The sequence below is a fragment of the Microcaecilia unicolor genome, chromosome 2 (genome assembly GCF_901765095.1).
Source record: "Microcaecilia unicolor chromosome 2, aMicUni1.1, whole genome shotgun sequence".
Lineage (NCBI taxonomy): Eukaryota > Metazoa > Chordata > Amphibia > Gymnophiona > Siphonopidae > Microcaecilia > Microcaecilia unicolor.
In genome coordinates, this window is record NC_044032.1 from 417,666,916 (window position 1) to 417,686,926 (window position 20,011).

Genomic DNA, 20,011 nt, shown 5'->3' on the forward strand with positions numbered 1-20,011 from the left:
TACAAGAAACAGTACCTTAAGTTTGACCTGGAATGTGCATGATCATGACAGCTAATGAACATTTTTATTTTGTTTTGTTTTAACTTATCCAGAATCCATTGCTGCCTTTCTCTTTTGAGCTTTAGCAGAGGAGTATTTGAGTATGTTCTGCAAATACCTTCTATAACAGTATAAACTTTTGATATTCTTACAGAAAAGACAATCACTTTGCATACTTGTAATTGAACTCAACCTTTCTCCCCACCTAATTTGAATTCAACAAAGAGAAACATATTCTGATAGTTGGAAGTGATGACTCAGAAGGGCATATTAAAGCAAAATTATGATCCTGATTTCATAGCTTTTCAACAATCACATGTGGAGTGACAGAGTGGAATACTATACTCAAATATGATTGATCATGGCCAATTAGGTATTAATAATGAATAAATGAGATGATGAAACACTGATGATAAAATTGGTGACATCCATGACAGTCATTTTAGTGTATATACTGTACTGTAGAGAAGACAATGGGCTCAGTCATCATCCCTATAAGCGGTGCTGAATGAGGACCCTGATTTTTTTGTGCAACTTCATTGTATGTTAAAATTTGGGGGTTATTTTAAAAAGTATTCAGATAGATGCAACTTCCACAGGCACCTTTTCCTTAAAACTTTGCATCAGTTCTCAAAGGAAAAGTCTCCATGGGGCTCATTTTTGAAAGTCAAAATGTGCAAAAAATGGCACAAGGGGAAGATAAATGTATTTCTCACATGAAAATATTTAAAACATATAAACAAACATTAAACAAAAAAAAAGCACTTGAGTCCAATAATTGCCCAGAGGAAAGCATTTTGAGAATGGGCTTTTTGGGAGCTTGTCATGGATGTGAGATGGGTGGTGTTTTATTTATTTATTTATTTGTTTGTTTATTTATTTATTTATTTTGCAATAACGGATAGCAAAACAATTTCATTGTGACAGGAAGAAAAAAAAATAATTTAATTTAATTTAAGTCTTGTATATTCCACTCAATCAACCGGTTCAGAGTGAATTACAGAAAAAAAAGAAGTATCAGTATACAGAAAAATAATTAGTGTACACAAATTTGACATAAAACCAATAAATCGGAACAAACAAAAAAAACAAAAAGCAAAATGAAACCGCTGTTATAAATCATAATATTAGGTAGGGTTGACCAAATATTTGTTAAAAAATCCAAATCTTTAAACTGCATCAAAATGTCATATAGGTCCTCTTTTACAAAGCCGCGAGAGGAAGCCCATTCAATTCCTACAGGCTTCCTCTCATTTGCTGCATGGGAATCGCTAGTGCAACTTTGTAGAAGAAGCCCATAATATGTTGTGAATGGCAGATGGAAGCAGATTCCAAAGCTCCAAACTTTTGCCTATTAACGTTCATTGGTCGTAGCTTTCAATTTACAGAGAGCTTTAGATTGATTAACCAGTTTTATTTCCACCATTGAATGCAGGGTTCGTGCAGGATTATAAAGCTTAATAAAATCAGTCAATTAACAAGGGCTAAAACCATAAAGAATTTTAAAAACAAGATGCAAAACCTTAAACTCAATTCTAGTTCTTACATGGAGCTAGTGTAATCGTATCTTATAAGGGGTCACATGGTCAAATCTTCCACCACCTACTTCTAATTTTGCTGCAGAATTCTAAACTGCTTGCAGCCTACATATCTGCGTTTGTGAAAGGCCCATAAAACCACATTACAATAATCCAGTGTGGTGAGGACTAGAGATTGAACAATCCATTTAAACTGATATTCCTCTAATACCGTTTTAGTCTCCTCAATAATTTCAGCTTGAAAAAAAATTTCTGAACCACAGGAATAATACACAAATCCATAGATAATCTGGAATCAAGGATAACTCCAAACAATTTTTCAACAAAATTTCCACTCCTGCTAATTTTGGATTTATTGGAAGAATCATCCGTCAAGAATTTCTCGCCGATAAAACATTTTATTTAGCAGGGTTAATTTTGAGAAGGTTCATAGATATCCAATAGAGTGGGGAACATTCATGTCAGTATATATTGTAAATAAGTCTGAATACATAGGGAACAAATGAATAATATCATCAGCATTTGAAAAATACAGAACTTTTAGAGACTGAAGCAAACTTCCCAAACCACTAAGGTAAATGTTTAATAAAATGGGGGAGGGTGGGGAACCCTGGGGAACACCTTGCTTCAGTCTTCAATCCATGGATCACTCACCCTACTAGTTAACCTGGACTACTCTCTTTTTAAAAAAAAAAAAAAAGCTTGAAAACCAGGTCCATACTTTTCCTGAGAGACCAAGGCCCCCCAGTTTATCCAATAAGCATTCATGATGAACTAAATCAAATGCAGCAAATACATCCAATTGAATAAGGAATATTTGGATCCCCTTGTATAACAACAATCACATCTCTGTTAACAAAGCTGCCAAAACAGTTTCTGTACTAAATTGCAGGCTGAATCCAGACTACTTTGGATCTAACAAATTATGGGATCCCAAATAGCCCTGCAATTGATCCATAACAATAGCTTCTACAATTTTTGTCAGAGTAGGTAAATTTGCTACCAGGCGATAGTTGCCACTGCCTTGATTACCTAAAGAAGGATTATTTAACAATTCGTACAAAACAATCTTCCCCATTTGCTTTGTGAAAGTCCCACTCTGCAAGGATTGGTTCACCAATGAAAGCAACCAGTTCAGATTGTGACTCGGCACTGCTTTCAGCAGAGTTGTAGGACGAGAATCTAACATGCAATAGCCCTTGGAAAAATTGCTTTATATATTGCTGAAATTCAACATCAGAAATCAATGAGAAAGTATCTCAAACATGATCTATCGGGATACCATCTGCATTAGACCTAGCTCCTGTTAAGAAATGTGTGTTTGTGTGTGTGTGTGGGGGGGGGGGGGGGGGGGGTTATTTTCAGTAGTCTTCTGGATATTCTCCTGAAAATAATAAGAGAAATCGTGTGCAGTAAGATGTACCACCAAATCCTGAGTTTGTGGTACAGTCAGTGATTTAACTAAGCAAAATAACTCAGTGGATGATTGAGAACATTTATTTTACCGAGCTAGATAGTATCATCTTTTTGCAGAAAGTATTCTATCTTTATACAATTGTATTTTAATAAACATTGTGAATTAGACCTGCTTTAAAAGCGACTATCTCAAGATCAAACTTCTCTTTGGACCCATTTGTGATTTTGCTGAGTTGGAGAGTGGAGAGGTGGAATTGCTGGTTTGTTAAAACAGTGGAGAGTCGCTGATTAATCAGTTACCTATGTTTGCCCCTGTCTGAACCTTTTGACACTCACATTTTCTCCTTGCTTTCTCTCTTTTTCACTTTCTCAAGTTCTTTTTTATTTTATTTTATTTTATTTTTATGCACACAATTACAAGTTGTAGCTACATGTAACATATTTGAAAAAACTTCACATGCAGTATAAGGAAAAACAACAGGTCCATATAAATGATCTGCATCCACATCGAGCTGTGTGCTGCTACAACATTCTACATTGCGTTTTATTTATTATAATTCCAGAAACTCCCCCAGTCATACATTCTTGTACTCCCGCAAACTCACCATCCAAAGCCTCATCAATCATACTCCCCCCCCCCCATTCAGCCCAACATTCGCCTTCGTCAACCTTCCCCATCTCCATCCTTAGGTAAGTATAGTTAAACACTCCACCCACAACATAGCATACGCTCTGGTATTTGACTTGGTGGCCTTTGAGTAAAGTTGCTTCTCATATGTGCCCACCTCCCGCATTCTCGTCTTCCATACTGCCCCTAATGCACCTTCTTCAGCAGTCCAGAAATATAAAATGGTTTTCTTTACCAGCAACAAGGTGACATATATCAACCTCCTATAAGGTTGTGTTAGGCCCTGCTTAATTAAAAGGGATTGGTCTCCTAACAACAAAGTTGCATAGTCCCATTCCAATGTCTGTCGCACAACAGTGTTGATCACCTGTATGGCGTCATTCCACAGCATCAGTGCCGGGCACTCTAAATAGGAGTGTAGCAGTGTTCCCCCCCCCCCCCACTATGGCATTTAATGCAGTGATCATCCTCCCAAAGTCCTAGTTGTACCCCCTTAGCCCTAGAGATGTGTGCCCTATGTGGGATCTTGAATTGCGTCTCCTGCAAATCAGCCACTTTGACCATTTCATATAGAGTCATGAAGAACTTTTGAAACGTTTGTTCAGTGTACATAGTTCCCAATTCCCCATTCCATTTCTCTACCAACTGCTTCATCACCTCTACCCGCCTATTTTCATTCAACACTTCTTACCCACACCTGCTAGCCTCCAGCCACACCTCTCCCCCACCAAACACTCACTGTCCCCAAACCCCCATACCTTCCATTCAAACTCCCTATCTGCTTATCTTCTGTCTCTCATTGTTCCTGTTTGTCCATTGTTCCTCTGTTTGTCACAGTGTGAGGACTCTGTTCTGGTGCTGGGAGAGTGAGTGTTGGGTGCTACTGCTAGGTATTACTAAGTGCATCAGATGGAGGAGTGCACAGTGGTGTTACTGGGCTTAGTGGGTTCCACCCGAGGCTGTAGGGCACCTCCATGTCAATCATGGATTTGCTAAATGCTATAATGCCTAATGCTTTACTAGATGTGGATGAAAGTTTAGAGGGGAGGCCCAGGAGGAGAAACAGCAATCCCTGAGTATTTAAGCCCAGGACCCGCTTCATGGAACTCACTGAACAGCAATGTCTTACTAGGTACTATTTTGATAGGTTTTCCATACACCACCTCTGTGACCAGCTACAACCCCTCATCTAGACCATGACATACAGGAATAATCCAGTACCTTAAGGTCACTGCCTCCCTCACCTTTCTTGCCACAGGCACTTTTTAGTCAGTGCTAGAAGTCAGTGCAGGCCTCACCCAGCCCTCCATCTCCAACTGTCATGCCTAGTTCCTCAATGCCTTCTTCACCCACACCTCACACTACATTACCTTCCCCACTACCACCCAGGCCTTCTAGAACAATATGGCTCAGTTCTACACCATAGATCGTTTCCCCACAGTCGTAGGCATCATCAACTGCACACATGTCACACTCAGACCCCCGGGCACACAAAAATACCTAAGGGAACAGAAAATCATATCACTCAATGAACATGCAGGTCATGTGTGATGCCCAGGGGGAGATTATGGACGTGTGTGCTCCCTACCTAGGGTCAAGCAATGATGCATATATCTTGGATCATTCTGTAATCTATGGCAGGTTTGACTGAGGGGATTTCACCAACGGCTAGCTCCTAGGTAAGCAGTATTGGAATTCCTTACCCCCATACCCACAGTCCCTTATGTGGGACTTCAAGACATGGCTTTTTACTCTTGCTTTTAACCCTGCTTAAGGGGTATTGTGCTGTTCTGCTGGGTTAATCCTTTCCTTTTTGCCCCTTCCCCACTCCATGTTTCCCCTTTACCCCACTATCATAGGATTCTCCGTGTGTGTATGAGTTTATCTTTCCTGTCAAAATATTGCAGTTCCTTTCCATTTGGTTTTCTTTTGTAAGTTTTAGATTGTGAACTGCCTTGGTCTGAAGAGAGACCACACAAGGGTGGAGGTGCACTCAATCCCCAGGAAGAAAAAGTCCAATACAAAGCGAAAAAGGAGTAGGGAAGTTAGGCTCTTTCCAATCAGTGAGAGAGACGTATAAATGAACAAAGAGTTTATGGTAACATAAAAAAAAATGACTCTACACAGCTGTGTTTTGGTGCCGAGGCGCCTTCCTCAGGAGTCTTTTGATGTGGTGTGATGTCGAGTACCAACTAAATAAATGTATGGCAAACAGTATATGGTACAGTGGGACTATGACCCACCGTCTGGATAAAGCGACTTCTGTAGACAGTAAAGATGGTCTCAGTAAGTCTGCCAGTTAGTAAAGGCAGTATAGTAAGTGGAAATAAATGAAATGAGGAGTCTGGCCCATGCGAGGCTATTCATTTGGGTGGCAACTTGTGCTCTCACAGCCCTCTGTGGTCAGTGTACTGTCTTCCTTGCAGACTCCTTTGTCAGGTACCTGTGGGGTGTAGAGGTTAGGGCTATGGGTCCTCAATGCAGGGGATGTGGTTTTGATTCCCTCTGTGTGTCTTTCTGATTACATTTTTATTTACCCTGCCCTATCTGCTGCAATGTGCTAGGTAGTTGTGTGTGACATGCTGACCACTTTTCCTTGGGTCACAGGAGGGTGCTGTACAACATCTCTTCCCCCTTCCTTTCCATGTCACCTCGTAGGTTTAGGTTTGGCTGCAACACATTCTAGGGGATGTGGGAGTTGTGGGCATGCTGTAATGAGGGTAGCTGCATATTCAGGCCTTGATCCAGGACAGAACTGTTAAAGGGATGCAATGTCAGTGAGAAATAGGTCAGGCCCTGAGGTGTTCCCTCATGTGCCAGATAAGGCCTAGCTTTTCTCACTATATCTTCCAATACTGGCACCAGAGTGCCACAAGGTCCCTGTGGATGCTAAATCATCTACAAAACACAAGTTGGTAGAGACAGAGTTCAGGCAATGAACCTTCTCGGTGTCAAATGCATATATATATTTTTTTAAACATGTACAATGCTCCTCAAATTGCCTGCGACAGATGGCTATGGACTATTTTTTAGGGGGGTGCTGAGGGGTGGTTATGCAGTTCACAGGTACACGTGTTATATGATAGGTGGTCATGGGGACAGAGGATAGCATGGTGGCTTTACTGTAAAGTATGTGCACTGTTACTGGGAGAGGGATGGGCAGTGAGGTGTGATATTGGGTGGTTCAAAACAGTATATAGGCATGGGGCAGGATGCTGGTGCTGGGGATGGAGGTGGGGGGGGGGGGGGGTCCAGATATATGCAGCCCCTCATTTCTGTATTGTATGGTTAGTGGAGGGAGCCCCATAATTACTTGTCATTGGATATTATGGACATTCTGATTTCACCAATGTTTTGTTCTTCTTTCTTATAAAAATCAATAACGTATTGCAATAATAAAGGGACCTCACTATGTATGGTGCCTACACATGAGTGGTGCAGTGATCCTGGGGGGGAGGGGGGCACTGCTTCACACTCACCTTTCTAGGTTGCCTCTAATCAATCTCCATACCCTTGTGGAGCACAACATCCCACCTTCCGCTGCATGGCTCTGCCCTCAAGCTGGCAGCACCAGCCAGAAGCTCTTGTGCTCCTGTCATTTCTTCCCCCAATGTTGCAGCACTTGTGTGCATGCACACACTTCAGCCAAGGGTTGCCAATGCTGGCTGACGATTCCAGGCTCAAAAATCCTCCCCAGCATCTTTGGGACTTCTCCCCTGCTTCCCAGACATTCTTCTGCCTCTCTGGAGGACTTAAAAATTGATTGCCCTACTGAAAATGCAAGGCCTTCAGGACCAACACGGTGATGTCAAACACCAATTCAAGCCCAAACAGGCTCCCAAGGCTTTCTTCTGCCTCCTGCCTTTCACAGACCAACAGCAGCCATAGTCAATGCGCTCCCCACAGCCTCAGACCTCCCAGCACTGCCCTGGAATGATAGAAACATCCCTAACCCGCTCTTAAACAGAACTGAGGCCCCGCTCTTGCCAGCATGCATGCCAAATGTCCAACCTGCTCCCTTTGGCTACCACCAAGAACCGGCACAACTGTGGTCCCACCTTGAGCCACAGCTTACAGCCCCAGCCAGAAACCATGGTTACACTGCCTTCACTTGCAGAGTCAACACACAGCCTTCACCAGTATTTTTATTTTAAAACAAAATATTTTAAATCCATAGGTTTACATTAAAAAATAGTGATGCCACTACAACCACCTCCTCACATAAAACAGATAAAAAAAAAGATCTGTTAACTTACATGTGTCTCTTCCTGGGTCCATTTGAAACCATAAAAACAAACTTTCTGTGGCAACCTACCTTAAATGTTGCAGACAGGTACCTATGTATGAACTGTCTTTAAAAAAAAAATAAAAATGAGATCACAAATGTGTGTAAACTCCTCCAAATATATACAAAGGTTGTCCTCATGACATGGAAATTATGAAAAATTAATAAAAACGACTTCAAAAAGGTCTGACTCATGTAAAATGGAGGTCCTTGGCAATGTAAGCAAATGAGAAATCTATAATAGTTTGAATCTTATCCACATTTTGGAGAAGACCCTCGATGAAGAAGAAGGGTCTATACTGATAATGTCCTTTGCTTTAGCAATGATATTTTCTTACGCTACAAGGAAGGTAATAATATTCCTTGACATTTGAAAGGTTACCCAGATTAAAAGAAGGAGGTTTATTGCTATGCGGCGAGAGGTTTATGCCCTTTGTACTGTTTTTTTTTTTCCTGAAGGTTTGCTGCAAATGTTTGATGAAGTATCTAGAGAATCATTAAACCTTTGTGGATCATGAGTATTTGGCCTTGTTTCTGAAAAATAAGTGTAAAATGGAGACAGCAGGTGTTTCTGTAAGGAAGAGTTCTCTAGTGACGAGTTACATAAAGGTTGAATGCAATATTGTTACTAACAGACTTGCTGATTAGATTCGATGATTTTTTTATGAGGGTTTCATTTGAATATTGATAGCTGATATTTATGCTCTTAAAATTAATTTCTGCTGATTCCTTTCTTTTTAGGACTTGCATAGAGACGAGTTACTAATATTTTCCAGTGTAGTCATTTTTTCTTTGTACATTAGTTATTTATTGGCAGTCTTGTCTCGTATACAAGTTCTTGCCTGTATATTTTCTTAATTTAAACTAAATTACATATAGATATTGCATACAGTATATGTAACCACACTTTCCATGAAGACAACTTGTACCTGTATATACTATGTAAACTGCTTTGAATGTAGTTGCAAAAACCACAGAAAGGCGGTGTATCAACTTCCATTCCTTTCCCCTTTCCCTCTATTCTGCCATGGTTTGCTTTAGTCCTACAGTTACATTTGGACCCTTTTACTAAGCTGCATTAGGTGCTAATATGCGCCTAATGCAGGGAAAAATGGCCTATAGCAGGGCACGCTAAAGAGTTCTGTGTTAATTTTGCCATCTGCATATGCTAAGCACATGGTATCTTTTTGAAGGTGGAATGTCAGGGGCAGAGAATTGGCATGGATGCGCTGATCAGCTAGCATGCTGACCTTACTGCTGCGCTGTTTAGCATGTCCATAACGTAAGAGCCCTTAGTGCCTCCAAAGAGGAGGAGGTAAGTGTTCCCACGTTAATTTTCTTAAATGGCCACACGCTAATACTAACATTAGCGCATGGCCAGAAATTCAAAAAGTAGAAAAAAGCCCTTTTTGATGGCCACACTAGAAATAGGTGGGAAAGGCCCAGCTTAGTAGCACAGCTTAGTAAAAGGGCCCCTTTGTTTCTAGATGGTCCCTATGAATACAATAATGTTGAAGAGAAGGATAAAAAACAACAAGAACAACAGAAGCTGCTTTCCCTTTCTTCTATCACTATTAAACTCAAGTCTAACCCTGAAGTAAAGTTCAGGATAGATGCATATATGAAATAAAGATAATTGAAAAATGCTAAATTATTTGCACATCAAATCACATATTTTAGAAATTATGGGGCCTATTTCTTAAGCTGTGTGTCCAAACCAGTAAAAAATGTTATACTAGCTGCTTAACACAGGTAGGGTCAGGTTACAGGTCTTAAGTGCAGCAAAGCTACTGGGAGCCTAGTAATGTGACTACTGCCCTAATTTTACAGGTGAATGTCACAGTGGTGCACACCCACTCTCCTTGATCTGATCCTATAGCACATACCTACACCCCCCCCCCCCATCTGATCCCCATCAAAGAGCCCCAGAGTAAATTTTCATTACCCCCCCCCCCCCCCACACACACACACACAGACGTAAGTATTGCCATACTGGGAAAGACCAAAGGTCCATCAAGCCCAGCATCCTCTTTCCAACAGTGACCAATCCAGGTCACAAATACCTGGCAAGATACACACACACACACACACACACACACACACACACACACACACACACACACACACACACACACACACACACACACTATCACAGATACCCCCATACAGTCCACTCTATCATATAATGCAACATGAAATATTGTAAACTTGGATTTCTATACCTGAACTCAAAAGAGAGCCAACTATTAAAACTTCAAAACTATACTTTGTAAATCAAAGCCAATCCTTTTCCTCTATGTCTCTTCATAGTTGATGAAAATATTTGTAACCAGGTGGGCAAATTGCTAGTACTAGGAGGTCATCTATAACTTGTACCCAGGTTTCTGTCAGAAACACTAGACCTAGTTGGTTATCACCTATTAAATCATGTATTAAAAAGGTCTCGTTATTTACAGATGTAGCACTGAAACAGTAATAAGGAATGGGGAGAGAGAGGAAATGGACTTCCTGTCACTGTCTAAGCAATTAACTGATGATATATCAGAGAAGTCTATTATCCTGCTTATAATCGAAATAGAAAAACGCCTATATTGTGACCCAAATCGGTAGATAGACGTTTATCTCACAAAAACGAATAAAGCGGTATAATCGAAAGCCAAATTTGGACGTTTTCAACTGCACTCCGTCACGGATGCGGACAAAGTTGATGGGGGCGTGTTGAAGGTGTGTCGAAGGCGGAACTGGGGTGTGGTTATCGGCCGATCAGAGATGGGCGCCTTTCATCGATAATGGAAAAAAAATATGCGTTTTTAGCAAGAATTTAGGGCACTTTTCCTGGACTCTGTTTTTTCCACGAATAAGGCCCCAAAAGTGCCCTAAATGACCAGATGACCACTGGAGGGAATCGGGGATGACCTCCCCTTACTCCCTCAGTGGTCACAAACTCCCTCCCAACACAAAATATGCCGTTTCACAACTTTTTATTTTCACCCTCAAATGTCATACCCACCTCCCTGGCAGCAGTATGCAGGTCACTGGAGCAGTTATTAGGGGGTGCAGTGGACTTCAGGCAGGTGGACCCAGGCCCATCCCCCCACCTGTTACACTTGTGCTGGTAAATGGGAGCCCTCCAAACCGCCCCCCAAACCCACTGTACCCACATGTAGGTGCCCCCCTTCACCCCTTAGGGCTATAGTAATGGTGTAGACTTGTGGGCAGTGGGTTTTGAGGGGGATTTGGGGGGCTCAACACCCAAGGGAAGGGTGCTATGCACCTGGGAGCTGTTTTACCTTTTTTTATTTTTTTGTAAAAGTGCCCCCTAGGGTGCCCGGTTGGTGTCCTGGCATGTGAGGGGGACCAGTGCATTACGAATCCTGGCCCCTCCCATGAATAAATGTCTTGGAGTTATTCGTTTTTGAGCTGGGCACTTTCATTTTCCATTATCACTGAAAAACAAAAACGCCCAGCTCAAAAAATGATAAACGTCCATGTTTTTCGAAACTACGGTTCGGTCCGCCCCTTCACGGACCCGTTCTCGGAGATAAACGCCCATGGAGATAGACGTTTCCGTTCGATTATGCCCCTTCATATCTGCTAGTAGAAGCTTTAAATTTATGATACTCATTCGGTCTATTTGCTATAATTATATATGTTTTTCTTTGCACCCAGCACTGCTAGATTGTTCCAAGTGGAAACTATTTGATGTGTGTGCTGCATTATTACCATCAACAGTGTTTGACATAGCATTTCCAATTGTCGTTAGGATGAGCTGTTCAGCTCACTTTTTTTTTAAATGCTTTATTGACTCAGGTAGTTGCAGAAGCTTGGCTAAATCAGGTCTTTCTTCAATGAACTATTTTATGCACCCCTGGTTGTTCCCTGTCTGGTTAAATGCCCCTGAATATCCGCTCCAGAGCCAGTCAGCACAATTGAACTGGGCGGGGTGGCAGGAGCTTCTCCTGCCTGGTTAATTTGCTCTATCAACCCCTATATGTACAGCTCGTACTTGTGGAGAAGCAAAGCAATATCTGTTGCCTTGGGATAGTATCATGCTTGGTTAAACTATAAAAAACAATCCTTTACAATCTGTTGACAGTTACATCTAAGGCTTTTATTTTATGATTCTTTCCAAACCAATGGAATGTTTGGTTATCATTCATTCAAATTACCCCTTACCTCTATCATCCAAGCCAGAAGTATACAGATGGACACACAAGTACATGCTGAGGGATTTAAAAAATCCTTGAGCCATGTTCCACATGCTTTCCCCACTTGTTTAATATATCCCTGTGTTGGATTCTAGTTACATGGTTTCATTGAGGACAAACAGGACTCACAGTGGTGACATCATAGGAGCCAACTATTGGGGGTGCTAAGCCCAATGGAAATAATCCCTCCCTGGACACATACAAGAATTTTTTACAATATTGGGGGTGCTCAAGCACCCACAGCACCCACAGAGTCGGCTCCAAAGGGTGACATCATCAATGGAGCCCAAGTGCAGACACTGCGCAATATTCCTTCAGATTCTTGGGGTTGTTGGAAGCCCTGACTGTGCATGTGCGCATGCCTTCCCACCCACCCGACTCACATGGGACCCTCAGTTTTTTCTTTTCTGCAGAGCTGTTCAGATGTGTGCCCATCTCATCTCTGATGCGTGGTTTGGGAAATTTTTTGTTTTGCCTTCTTGCTTTGTGCTTCATGTGAGTAGCACAGGACCCCTTTATTTTATTATTGGGTCAATATTCAAAGCGATTTATCCAGCCAGAAATGGCTCCTCACTGGTTAAATCACTTGTTCGGGGCTAACCGGTCATTTTCAGTGGTATTTACCTGCTAGTGTCATTGACAATGTCCAGTTAGTGCCTATCTCAAAATTGCCGATTTTTGGGGAGTTCCAGGGCAGAATCAATACTTGGCCCATTAAGTGCCAATATTCAGCACTTAACTTACCAAGGTAATTGCATAGCAGTAGTGTAGCTACAGGGGGCCATGGGGGCCTGGGCCCCCCAAAACTGGCTCTGGGGCCCCTGTTTTGGCTGACGGGTGTCCCAAACCTCCACCAGCTCAAGCATTTGTCTAGAGTTGGTCTCCAACATGAAGTGTCATGCATGCTCACTTTTCCTAAAATGAGCATGCATGCATGCGACGTGAGGGGAAGAGCAGGGCAGGCAATGCGGCAAAGACCAGCACTGGATAAATGCTTCAGCTGGCGGGTGTTGGGGAACTCTACCAGCCAAACCAAGGACCTCAGAGCCAGTTTGGGGGGTTCAGGCCCCTGTGGCCCCCTGTAGCTAAGCTACTGCTATGCGATTACCTTGGCAAGTTGTGCTGTCACATATGTAGGACTACATAAAAGTCAGTCCTATCTTTATGTGGTGCCCCATAGCCGGTTAAGTTCTGAATATCACACCTAACTGGCTATGCTTTAACTGGCTCCACAAACTCAGAAATTCAGTGCCAAGGCCTGGACATAGCCTGGCAATACATTTCTGGGCAGAATGCTAGTGGCAGTTAGCAGACCACTGAGCACCATCAGTTGAATATTTTTCCTTTCTCTGTAGTCCTTTTAATTTTTTGCTGCTTTTTAAAGTTTTTCCTTTTCTCTCACAGCTCACAGCTTGCTTAGGCTTGAGCTCTCAGTCTTGGCAAAAAAACAAAAGTCCTTTTTTATTTACCATTGAGCCATTTGATTTCACTTTTGCTACTTTTCCACAGATGTGGACTTTGGTCCTGAGGAACTGAGTTCGATTCCCACTTCAGGCACAGGCAGCTCCTTGTGACTCTGGGCAAGTCACTTAACCCTCTGTTGCCCCCATGTAAGCCGCATTGAGCCTGCCATGAGTGGGAAAGCGCGGGGTACAAATGTAACAAAAAATAAAATAAAATGTCACAAAAGCCTTCCAGCGGGTTTAAAAAGTGTATGATGTGCGGTAGAACCATGTTTGTGAAAGATACTCACAATTGTATCTCGGTCCTGATCATCAGCCCTGTAAACTCTATTCTCAAATGCAGAAAAGAACACAGACGAGTAGAGAAGCCCAGCATAAGCATTTTTTTTGTGTGGTGATGTCTAGTCCATAGACACTGGCATCAGAGACATCGACCTCAATGGCATTGGGAGGCGCATCAACCACTGAAGTTGTACTGCCATTCAGGAAGTCTCCACCTATCTTGATATTGGGTACTGGTAGTGCTCACTCAAGTCAAGCATCAGACCTGACACCAAGGACTTGCAATGATTTTGTATTGTCCTCACAGCATCGAGGGATTCCACTGTCATGCACTGAGTGAAGGTAAAGAAACATGGACGTCATGTCACCTTGAAGCATGGTGCCAGGAGTGCTGGGAAACTGGCATCCCCAATACAAGAGAAGCATTGGTGCTATGAGGACCTCTCACTCTCGTTGAAAGCGGTGCCAACTTTCCAGTCTCCCCTGCCCCTGATTTTCTTTGCTGTTCTGATTCAGCTCCTACATTTTCTCAGGTTGTCTTCACACCAGCACCAGCCCTGCCTTTACCAATGCCTACCTATGAGGAGTGGCTCTGGTTCATATTATAGGAGGAGCTGGGATACATCCTAGATGAATGTGATGCCAAGGCATTGAGGGTGTCAGTACCACCTATGGTGCCACTCCAGCCCATCCTGTTGGGCGTTCATCAGTGCCAGTACCTTGTAGGGCATCAGATCTGGCACTAACTTATGCAATGCTCCTTTCCAGTATGTCAGGGGAGGAAACAACCCTGGAGTCCAGAGCCTGGTCACCTGTTCAGTGGACCAAGGCAAATGCACTCAGATTTCCCATGAGAAGTACTATGCTGAGTCAGATATGACCACTCCTGGGGCTTGGAGCTACAGCCAGAGGACCTCTCAGAGGAGGAATCCCTTAGCCTACCTTCAGAGCCCTCTCCACCACAGGAAAGGAGAAAGTTTCTCCCAGAAGATCTTTCTTTTGTCAACCTTTTGAGGGAAAGGGCTGAAGCCATCCCATTAAAGTTGGAAATTGAGGGTGAGCCCAGCGCTGTGATATTGGATGATCGGGATTATGACTCCTCTTCTAAGGAAGCTTTAACAATGCTTGTTCACAGTGCACAGATGAGAAATCAGAAAACCCCTGTCGCTGTACAGGTTGTTCCAAAGAAAAGTGAATTTAATGTATAGGGTCCAGAAGGCTCTCAGATTTGAGAAGCTGCAGCTTCTTTGCCATTCTGTGGTGGTTGAATCTATCTTCAAAAGAACCAGAAGCTCAAGGACCCATGCCTTGGCTCTCCCAGGAATGGACTGTCACACTCTGGATTCTTTTGGGAGGAAAATGTATCAAAGCTCATTGATCACCTCCTGCATCCAGTCTTACCAGCTCTACACGAGCATTTACTTGAAGAACTTGATATGCGGAGTTTGAAGACACCTTAATTTCAGAACAGGCCACAGAACTTCGCTAGCTAGCAACTAAGAAGATGGAGTTTTGCAAACTCATTGCTCGGGCAACCTTTGATGATTTTGACATAGCGTCCAGACATTCTGCCATAGGTATTTTTATGCACAGGCTCTCATAGGTTAGATAGAGAGAGAGGCCTGACCAGTAGTGAGAAGGAGGGCCAATCCAGTGTCCCTGAGTCCTGGAGAACCGTCACCAAGAATGCAGAAGTATTAAGTAAGCTGCTGCAGGCCTATGAAGAAGCCACCTTAAAGTAGCTAAAGGACATTATGGTGAAGTTCTCAGAGAGCTGAAAACCTACATGTTTAATCCAGAACCATTACAAAAGGTGTAGAGTTTGAGGACCCAGCTCAAAAATGAGTTTTGAGCAAAGGCTATGTTGATGGAGTATAAGAAAACACTTGAAGAATGGCTGGAAGAGACCAGGAGAAAGAGGAAGGAAAGGCAACTGGAAAAAGTACAGATTGCTAGCCCAGCATTTGTGCTGCCTCAAGAGCGCTGTGAGTTGAAATTTCAAGAGCAGATTATAATGCTGAGTTTGGAAGTATCAGGTCAGGAAGAGTGTAACCTGACTGATACTGAAAAGTATGGTCAATCTAATACCCCAAAAATGGGTGCAATACTGTTGACATATGGAGTGAGGTGCTTCTTGGAGATGATGGCAGTGTCATGGAAAGAAGGACAAACATCACTGCAGAAAGTAACTGTCCCCTGAGCCGAGTGCTAGAAGTTTACCTTGAACCTAGAAACCAGAGTACATTTATATTTAGTGATGGTGAACCCAATTCCTTGCATGGAGAGCAAGATGGCTCTCGATGGAGGTCCAGTAGCCCAGAAGAGGGTGCTAGGTTGGTCTTACAAGTGAGTCCCTGGAACGGTGACTTGGGAATGAAGAGGCTGGTATGCTGGAAAATGGTGTGTTCCAGAGGTGATGACTCTTTCCAGATGGAGGGATGGTGACAACCATTAGAGGAAATGGTTGTGGTGTAGCCCATGGATGCTTCAGGGATGAGAACTTGGATGATTTTGGCCATTGGTGAATGGGGCCCATGGCTGCTATATTTACCTTGCCCTGTTGATGTTGGTGTGCTTGAGGCATTGCATGTCCATGGTGGTGGTTTAGGTTGTGGCCCAAGGGTGGTCCCGGCAATTCCTAGTGGTTGTGGGAGTCCTGGGTGCCCCACAGGATAGTTGTGCACCATCCTTTGGGAGGGTGCCCCAGGTAGTGGCAAGCGCTCAACCTGGTATGGATGAGCTGAGGGGGAGAGTATGTGAGGGACTGAGTGATATAGCAGATGTCCCTAGGAATATTCCCTCACTGAAAGTACACGTTAGCCACTTTACAGCAGGTGATGCTAAGATCAAAACATGTGAAACTCTCACATATATCCAGAAATGTTAATAATGCCTTATGTTATATTACTATCATGTATTCCATTACCATTCAACCCAAAATCCTTCTGTAACACCAAATGTCTATTCTTTTATCATTACCACTATCCATGATGTATTGTAAGCCACATTGAGCCTGCAAAGAGGTGGGAAAATGTGGGATACAAATGCAATAAATAAAATAAAATAATAATAGATGACCTTGAATTGTATGCAGAAAGTACTTGTAGGTTTCCAGCTCACTGAGAACTTCATTGTAATGTTCTTTAGCTGCTTCAGGATGGCTTCTTCATAGGCCTGCAGCAGCTTACTTAATACTTCTGCATTCTTGGTGATGGTTCTCCAGAACTCAGGGACACTGGATTGGCTGTCCTTCTCACTACTGGTCAGGCCACTCTCTATCCAGTGTGACCCTTCTGACATTGGTTGCCCACTTACCATACTCTTGGGTCACCACTGAACCACTTCTGAAACTTCTTGGAGTGGTGGCCCCTAGCGTCTACTCCATTCCCAGGACACTTTGCACATGAGCGCCCTCAAGATCTTAGCTGGCCATCTGTAAAGCATCTGCCCTATCCTTCATGATTCTTGATTCTTCATCTAGTTGTCTCTTTAAATCTTCCACTTGGAGAGATATTTCACTGGTGTGAGTCAGAACATGAGCCTTCTGTATCTGCAGCTTTTCTTTTGCTGTCCTCTTAACTTCTCTCAGTTGGTTATCCAGCTGAACCTTTGAGTAGTTTTCTGGAGCTGGGTAGCCATATACTCTAACTCCTTCAAGGTCTCCTCCCTGGAGAATTTCATCTGGGTCTGCCAGGCTTGTCTCTGGGCCAGCTGGCCTTTCAGTCTCTGCATTCTACTCTCCAGTACTGCCATATTTTCTCAGTGCTCCCGTGCATTGACATGCTCTATGCACACCTTCTCTTGCATTTCTTTCAGCTGTCAGTCAACAACCCATTCACTCCTGCCAGTCTTGTATACTCTAGCTGGGCTGCTCTCTCTCGCTCACAGGTCACCTCCTCCTAGAGGCTCAACTCTTGTACTTCACTCTGGAGCCTGGCATGCAGGTCCTCCAGTGCCTATGTTCATGCTTCCAGCTCCTCACAACTTTGCAAGATTCCAGTTAGCTGCCCCTGCAGCTCAATATACTGTCACCATGGCACTGCTGTTGCCAACGTTTGCTGCAGTTGCTCTACTTCAGCTTCTGCAGCTTCTGCTTTGACTTGATTGTCCTCAGCCTGTACTGTCAACCATCTAGGTTGGTCCTTCAACTCTTGGATCACTTGTTGGAGTGGAGGAGTAGCCTAGTGGTTAGTGCAGTGGATTTTGATCCTGGGGAACTGAGTTCAATTATGCTACCTGCTTTCAAGCAGCTAAGCTGCATTCTCTAAGCACTACCTTTGTAAGATGGCTAACCTGAACCTTCAGTGAGGGAGTGTTCCTAGGGACACCTGCTGCTAACCACTCACTCCCTCACACACCCATATCCAGATATGTCCAAATCACAATTGATATCTCAGATTTCAAGTAGGGAAATACCACTACCAGTACTGTTTTTTGCCATTAGGCCTCACATTCATGCATAGAGTGTTTACAAAGTATCTTACAATATTTGCATCATTTCTATATAGACTGGGAGTGCAAGTGTTTCCCTACCTGGATGATTGACTGGTGAAGGGCACATCAAAGGAAGGTGCTCAAGAATCAATGCAGAGATCCATTCAGGTTTTGGAGCCACTAGGATTTGTAATCAACTACCCAAATTTCCACTTGCAGCAATTGAAGTACATTGAAGCCCTGCTAGACATGGTTCAGACTCAAGCCTACACGTATTTGCATTGCTCATCAGTTTCACAGCAGCCAGCAGGTCATGGCTCAACAGGTGTTGAGGCTGTTGGGTCACATGGAGGGGCATAATCGAAGGGGGCCAGCCATCTATAAGGGTGGCCATCTCTAATGACGGCCCCATAAAGCAGCGTACCCGACCGTATTGTCGAAACAAGATGGCCGGCCATCTTTCATTTTGATAATACGGTCGGGCCGGCCAAATCTCAACATTTAGGCCGCCCTTAGAGATTGCCAGCGTTAGAGATGGCCGCCATTGGTTTTCGCCAATAATGGAAACTAATGGCAGCCATCTCAAACCCGGCAAATCCAAGCCATTTGGTTGTGGGAGGAGCCAGCATTTGTAGTGCACTGGTCCCCTTCACATGCCAGGACACCAACCGGGTACCCTAAGGGGCACTGCAGTGGACTTCACAAATTGATCCCAGGTGCACAGCTCCCTTACCTTGGGTGCTGAGCCATCCCCAAAAAAACCCAAAACCCACTCCCCACAACTGTACAACACTACCATAGCCCTTAAAGGGTAACGGGGAGGGGCACCTAGATGTGGGTACAGTGGGTTTCGGGTGGGCTTTGGAGTGCTCCCATTTATCACCACAAGTGTAAAAGGTATGGGGGATGGGCCTGGGTCTGCCTGCCTGAAGTGCACTGCAGTACCCACTAAAAACTGCTCCAGGGACCTGCATACTGCTGTGATGGAGCTGGGTATGACATTTTAGGCTGGCATAGAGGCTGGCAAAAAAAAATGTATTATTATTTTTTTTGGGTGAGAGGGGATTGGTGACCACTGGGGGAGTAAGGAGAGGTGATCCACGATTCCCTCTGGTGGTCATCTGGTCAGTTCAGGCACCTTTTCAAGGCTTGGACATGAACAAAAAGGGACCAAGTAAAGTCGGCTAAATGCTCGTCATGACCGGCCTTCTTTTTCCATTATCGACCAAGGACGGCCATCTCTTCACCACGCCCCCGTCCCGCCTTCGGTACACTGCTGACATGCCCCCTTGAACTTTGGTTGGCCCTACGACGGAAAGCAGTTGAAGCTGGCCAGAATAAGCTTTCGAATATACAGATTTGGCCAGCTTTAGGAGAAAGCCAGCCATCTCCCGATTTGTGTCGGAAGATGGCCGCCCTTCTCCTTTGAAAATAAGCAGGATGGTCTCCACTGTGCATGTCGCACCCTTGGCATAACTTCATTTGCGAAGTTCCCAGAGGAATCTGTCTTCCCAGTGGTGTTAAGCCACAGGGAATCTGAAATATGTCATCTCGATCACCCCAGAGTTGAGGCAGTCCCTTCTCTAGTGAGCAATTTGAACAAATTTGATTTGGGAATTTCCATTCCAAATTCCTTCTCACCAAAAACTTCTGACAGATGCATCCAACCTGGGATGGAGTGTAGATGGGTTTCATGCCCAAGATCACTAGTCCATGCA